Source organism: Pteropus alecto, unplaced genomic scaffold (genome assembly GCF_000325575.1).
Source record: "Pteropus alecto unplaced genomic scaffold, ASM32557v1 scaffold248, whole genome shotgun sequence".
Taxonomy (NCBI): domain Eukaryota; kingdom Metazoa; phylum Chordata; class Mammalia; order Chiroptera; family Pteropodidae; genus Pteropus; species Pteropus alecto.
Genome location: NW_006441067.1, coordinates 325,200 through 332,110, shown reverse-complemented (window position 1 = coordinate 332,110; position 6,911 = coordinate 325,200). Strand labels below are relative to the sequence as shown.

The window sequence follows — 6,911 nt, the reverse complement described above, 5'->3', positions numbered from 1 at the left end:
AAGGGAGAGAGAAAAGTTTCTTCTGATCCCTAAGGATCTGGATTGTCTTCAGCTCAAAATAATTCACATGCCAGAGAAAGATAATACCATATGGTTTCACTTATATGTGGAATATAAAAAATCAAATAAACAAAACAAAAGAAAACCTCATAGAAACATTAAACTGATGGTTGCCAGAGAGAAGGGGGTAGGGGGATGGGGGATGGGTGAAAAAAGTGATGGGGAATATAGTCAATATTGTGATAAGTTTGCATAGTGACAAATGATTACTAGATTTAGTGTGGTGAGCACGTTGTAAGGTATACAAATGTCAAATCACTACATTGTACACCTGAAACTAATATATTGTATACTAACTACACATAAAAGTAAATATTTAAAAATAAAAAAAATAAATAAAGGTAATTAGCATCGCACTTTGGGGAAGCCTGTTCTGAACCCCTTTGTTTACACGTATTGAAAAATGTTTCTCAAACAATATTTATCCTTCTATGCAATGCGTTCTGAATTGTTTTATTCTATTACATATCATTTTTTAATGCCGGTTGAAAATCACAATTGATTTTGTAAACCACCAAGCTCTCTCAATCCTGAAAGCACTGTACTATTCCTACTCTCTCACTTTTCCCCACCCCTTTCTCCAATTTCTCAGTGTTCTGGAACATAATTTCCATTTTTGCCCCATCTAGCCTTACTCTACACCACCTCACTTGTCCATCTCTGTGTTAATAGTTTTACTACTACACTTGCTCTGGAAGTAAATTTTCCTGTACTCCATCTAGAAATCGTACGCTGATGTTTCAGATGAGGCCTGCTTATGTAGATACTGGACTTGATAACTACTGATAAACTGGCTTGCTTTAGGACAGGAAGACGGATGAATCAGTATTTCTGAATTTTCTGGAAGAGGAAAAAACAGACAGGCAAACAGGCATATGTAAAGGAAGTAGGCTAACTTGCCTCTAAACACTGTGAAAGGCATTAATTAAATGATATAGATAAGGATTTCCATAACTCTAGCAAACAGTAAAAAAGAAAGCCACCAAACCTAAAACATCAATCCAGTAAAAAAATTCCAGACTGTTTTTTAACTTTCACATACTTTTGACTCTCAGAATATAACAGGACAGCAAATTGTTTGGCAGTATAGTGGGATCAGAATTCAGATATTTCAGATTAAGTAGGCTGGATGTACATGAGAGATTCTTAAATATATTGCTCCTGTGGTTTGCACACAGTCTATATTCCACATCTTCATTTCTTTAATCAAAATGTAACCGTGTAAATCTTTACTTCTTTAAAATGAATTTTTCTCCTTTTTCTCCTTGATTCAAACTGGCCTTGGGCTCACTTGCATATTTTCTTTCTTTATCCTTCTGCATACTGCATGACCACTCCCTTAATCGTTAAGTCCTTAGGTCATCATCAAATAGTCTTAGTAACAAAGCCTCAGGTCTGTGGACCACATAAACAGTTTCTGTCAAACTAAAGATAACATCTTGCAGCTCCACATTCAAGGAGGGGAAAAGACCCTACCTCCTATGGCATCCCCTTGAAATGAGACAGAATGATGCCATGACTGACCTCAGGACCTGATGCAATGATCAACTGCATCCTACCCTAGCCCCAACCAATTGGTAGAGCCCATGACCCCGACTCCCTTAGCTACTACAACTAATAAGTCTTCCCCTATATAACCTATCCACTAGAAGCCATGGGGAGCCAAGTCTTTGAGTGCTAGCTCACCTGTGTCTCTGGGCTTGGCACAATTTCCTTAAAACTTCTACTTTCTTTGCTGCACACTCCTGTCCGTGTCTCCTTTGGCTTTGATGCTTGCAGGCAAAATGAACCCCTTGAGTTTGATAACAAAAACAAAACTGAAAGGCTAAAATATCTGAGCTTTCAGGAGTCACATACATCTAAGCTTCTTCTAGAAACCAGGGAAGGTAACATAGAAGGGCCTTAAATGGAAGAATCTAGCTCAGCCTATCTCAACTCCATACCCTAAATATTTACTCTGACTCTCATAGATCTATTTTCCCTTTTCCTTTTGGAATTACTCCCATTTGCCTGCACTTTCTCATTCCTTCACTCCTCAGCTGCATTTCTGAAAACTCAAATGTATATAAATGTAAAAATCAACTAATAGATATTCTGATTTCATTTACCATACTGTCATTGAGATAGAGTTAGAAGTTACAATAGGGCACCTGAGGCCCAGAGAGCTTAAGTGACTTGCCTAAGACAAGCTAGCCTTCTGTGGCAGAACCAGGACTAGAATTTTGATCTCTTGACATCAAGCCTAGTGCCTCTTTACAGCATCCTGAGGGATGTGGATGCTGAGGAAAACTAGGAAGGAAATGGATAAAAAGGAAGAAGGTAGGATGCTGGTCCACCTTGATCTCCCCACCACTCACCCCACACCCCCAGATCTGAAGGCAAAGCACTGGAAGAAACACTGGCTTGGAAAGCTAAGGACCTTGGTCTGATCTTGGCTCTGCCATTCAACACTTATCTTCTTAACTCTGAGTAACTCGTTTCCTCCCATGGTTTCTTTTGCTCATTTGTAAAATAGGGAAAATGTCACTGATGTGGATGTGTTAATGTGAGACAAATGACATAATGCCTGTGAAAATGCTCTATGAGCAGCACAGCTAATTATGAAAGGCAACATGCAGTTTCACTGGCAAGTCTGTTTCCACTAAAGAAACCCAAAAGTGAAGACCAAGGTCTTTCATGCAAATGATTTAAGTAGCTTGAGTCATCTGAAGCCCTCTGGGATTATTTCTGACTGGTAGAGCAAGAAATCAATGTTAACCCCCATTGGAGAGTCTCTAAGTGTTTATTTCTCCTCTGACTTTTCCTATTTTTTGTTAATTTACACAGAATTCATATAAACAGAAAGATTATATCCCTAGAGAATCTAGTCGATTTAGAAAGCTAGCCTTTCCTTAATCTCTCCTTCCTATACCAGTGATAATTTGGCTATGGATTGATATAGACATGGAAAGTATGACATAAAAAGTTAGTCCTGGAAAGGATTACAATAAATAGCACGGGCACTCCTTAATTTATGAGACTGGAATGATTTAGGCAGATTTAAAAAGTAATTTTCCCAAGGTAGCAGAAGGAGTTGAAGACTGATTCAGAATGTAAATATACTTAACAAAAATCGCCAAATTGGGAGCCTTCCCCTCCCCCCACGCAAACTAGAGAATCTTCTCCCATGCATGTTAAAAATCTCAGTGTAATGGCCTAAAATTATGTATCACTTTATGTAATGTTACAGTTGTGATAGGATACAGCAATGACTCTCAAACTTTACCTACATCAGATCCACCTAGAGGACTTGTTAAAATCCAGGTTCCTGGGCCCCAACCCCAGAATTTCTGGTTTAGTAGGTGAGATCTGATTATCTGCATTTCTAACAAGTTCCCAGGTGATGCTGATACTGCTGGTACAGGGACTGTACTTTGAGAACCACTGGGCTATGGGTCTACTGGAATCTCTATTTTTCTATGAGTTGACAAAATTGTGTGGTAAGAGAAATCTATCTTATGATTTGTATTAGTTTCTTTTCTCACAAATCTTAGTTCTCTGCTATTAAGTAATCCACTTAGAATATTGGTCGATAAAGGCTTAAGGCAGATGCTTAAGGCAGAGGCTCTCAAACATTAGTCTTTGTCAGAATCACCTAGGACACTTGTCAAAGATGCAGATTCCTGCCACCTTCTCCCTACCCCAAACCCTCAAATGCAAGGAGCTAGGCTCCTTGATGCCAGGGATTTTGTCCCGATCATTATTATATCCCTCAGGTCTGAGTGTTCTATAAGTGTTGAATGAATGAATGAATCAGTGTGATAGATTGCTACGTAGGTGGCTCCTGATGAATCATGACTTCAGGTAATAATGTCCTTGGGTTTTACCCTCCGACATTTTTTGATTGTTTTAAAGTTTTATTGTAGGCTTTGCTGCTGGATACAAAATAAAGGCATACAACTATCACAAGTAGGGCAGTAATTATAAAGTCTAAGCTGTAAAAAACATTTCAAAATATAAACTCTTTTTGAACACATTGTGTCAAAGGCTGCCCGAATGAATACCTTTGGTATAAAACAGTAACATTTCCTTTGATAAGCAGATAAAACCCATCCTTTACCTTACACATATTCCCATCTCCTTGTAACTATACTACCTGGTCTGGTCTAAACCACCTTTATTAGTCACAACTCACTTCTGTCTCTTCATAGGTGCAGAGGAGACTGGGCTTGGGCCAAGTGACTTGCATGGCCAATGGGACGTTAACAAACATGATGCGAAAAGAGATTTGATAAGTTCTTGTACAAAAGTGGGTCTTTCCCTCTTTGTACCCAGCTGTCATGCTGTAAGAAAGCCAATCTAATCTACTAGCAGATGAGAAGCCATGTGCACAATAGCACTCTTGTCGACCGACACCAACTTCCAGATATGTGAATGAAACCATCTTGGATATTTCAGTCCCAGCAGAGCTCCTAGCTGATTGCAGCGGCTGAATGAGTGACTTAGTTGAATGAGTGACCTGGAGCAGGAAGCCCGGATTGTCCACAGAGTCATGAGAAATAATAAATGGTTGCTGTTCCTGGCCACTTGGTTTTGGAGTCATTTTGTTGTGCAGCAACAGATAAATGACACAGTGAGTACATTTTAGTATGATCTCTTTTCCTCACAGCATTTAATTATTGGTCCTATTTGGTTGCAACCAAGACACTGGGTCTTTTGGGAAAATCAAAGTATGAGTACCTAGAAGTTTTCTAATTTTCCAAACATGTTTGAAAACTTGCAAATGATGTTATATGAGAGGTTTTCAAGGTTCTGAGGCAAGAATGATATCTGAAATGCCCTTGAGGGCTTGTTAAGGGCAAGATGGTCCTTAAGGTGGTACTTTGGCTGTCACTTTGTCACTTTGGATGTTTTTATTTCCTTCCCTCAGCATCCCTTTGGCTTTCCAGTCTCACATTCCTCTAATTTTCCTCATGCTTTCTCTTTTCTGTGCTTGTTTGTTTTGTCTTTTTTTTTTTTTTTACATGCCCACCTCTAAGCCTCCAGTGGCTAATAGAAGATAGACAAAGATGTATGTTTCTTTTTATTTTTTGCCTTTTGCCACTGTATATAGAGGTGTAAGCAATATGGATACTGACAAAAATGAAGCCAAAGTAGCAACAATTATATTCACGGTTATGTTCAAATATGTTCATGATAACAAATTATGTATTACATTTATAATCCTGGGGCACTGACTTTTCAAGTGCTCCACGAACATATCCATACAAAATTATTTAGTGCCTCTTCTGACAAGTCACATAGTAGGCACAAAATATATGTTGAATAGATGAAGGGAACTCACTAATCTCAATGAGATTACAATCATTCATTTGCTGGTTCTTTAAAAAAATGTGTGCTCTTGAAAAGAAAAAGTAACTTTACAGTTTGTTTATGCTCTATGTTTAAACTTGATAGAAAAAAATGGAAGAAAGTGTATCATTTATCACTCAGTAATGGCATATAAGGAAAGAGAAATGATGGATCTTACTTTAGGTATATTTTTTGTCTTTTTCTTTATTTTCTTTCTTTATTTATTTTTAGGTGAGAAAACCCTTGATTGACCTCACAGATTGCAAGGACTTTGTCAGTTTACAATCCCTTATTTTTTCATTTTTTACACCTACAGCACTTGGTCTTCCTAGGTGGTCTCCCATCTAAGTACTAACCAGGCCCGACCCTGCTTAGCTTCTGAGATCAGACAGGATTGGGCTTGTTCAGGGTAGCATGGCTGCAGACTATTTTTTTTCTTTTTTAATGGGAGACTCTACTCATTTTTGAAACATTCCACTGAAATCATGTGTTTCTTTGGGGGCATTTCTTATTTGTGAAAGAACGTATAGATTTAATTTTTTAAAAATTAAAGCATTGGAAAAAACTCTACAGATTGTCTAGATCCACTGCACTTATTAGAGTTGTAGAAAATATAGGCAAGAATCTGGGTAATTTGTCCAAAGTGACTCAAATGTATGAAATTGGTTGCCAAGTGGTGAGACATAAGTGTGTATCTTATGAATTTATCACTACTCATAAAAAAAAAATCAGAGTAAAAGCCAACCTAAAATGAATCAATAGTATTACTTTTCCAAAGATACTGTAAACATATAAACATTATATATATGTATGAATAATTAAGCCATCACTGAAAAAAACTGTGGCCGTTTTCAGATAGTTATTCTACTATACTTTTAAAAAATTATATTAAAATTATTGGGGTGACATTGGTTAGTAAAATCAAATAGGTTTCAAGTGTACAATTCAATAATATGCCTTAAGTATATTGCATTGTGTGTTCATCACCCAAAGTTACATTTCCTTCCACCACCAAATATTTGACCCTCCCTTATCCCTATCTAACTCCCCTCTCCCCTACTTCCCTCTGGTAATCACTAATCTGCTGCCTGCGTCCATGAATCTCTGTTTGTTATGTTTGTTTGGTACTTTTAGTTTTCTATCTCACATATGAGTGAAATTATATGATTCTCAATTTTTTCTGTCTGACTTATTTTGCTTAGCATGATAATCTCAAGATCTATCTATGTTGTTGAAAATGGCAGTATTTCATCTTTTCTTATGGCTGAGTAATATTCCATTGTATACATTGTACCACATTTCTTTATACAATCATGTATTATAGGACACTTCGGTTGCTTCCATGTCCTGGCCACTGTGAATAATGCTGCTATATATATCGGTATGCAAATACCTTTTCAGTTATGAGTTTTCAAGTATTTGGGGTAAATACCCAGCAGAGGGATTGCTGGATCATATGGTAGATCAATTCTTAGTTTTTTTGAGGAACCTCCATACTGTTTTCCATAGTGGCTGTACCA

General features: G+C 37.4%; 1 pseudogene; it reads right to left on the bottom strand.

Annotated features, from left to right (window-relative positions):
• Positions 1-5,698: 5,698 nt before the first annotated feature.
• Positions 5,699-5,817, bottom strand: LOC112484954 (annotated as a pseudogene).
• Between the last annotated feature and the right edge of the window lie 1,094 nt (positions 5,818-6,911).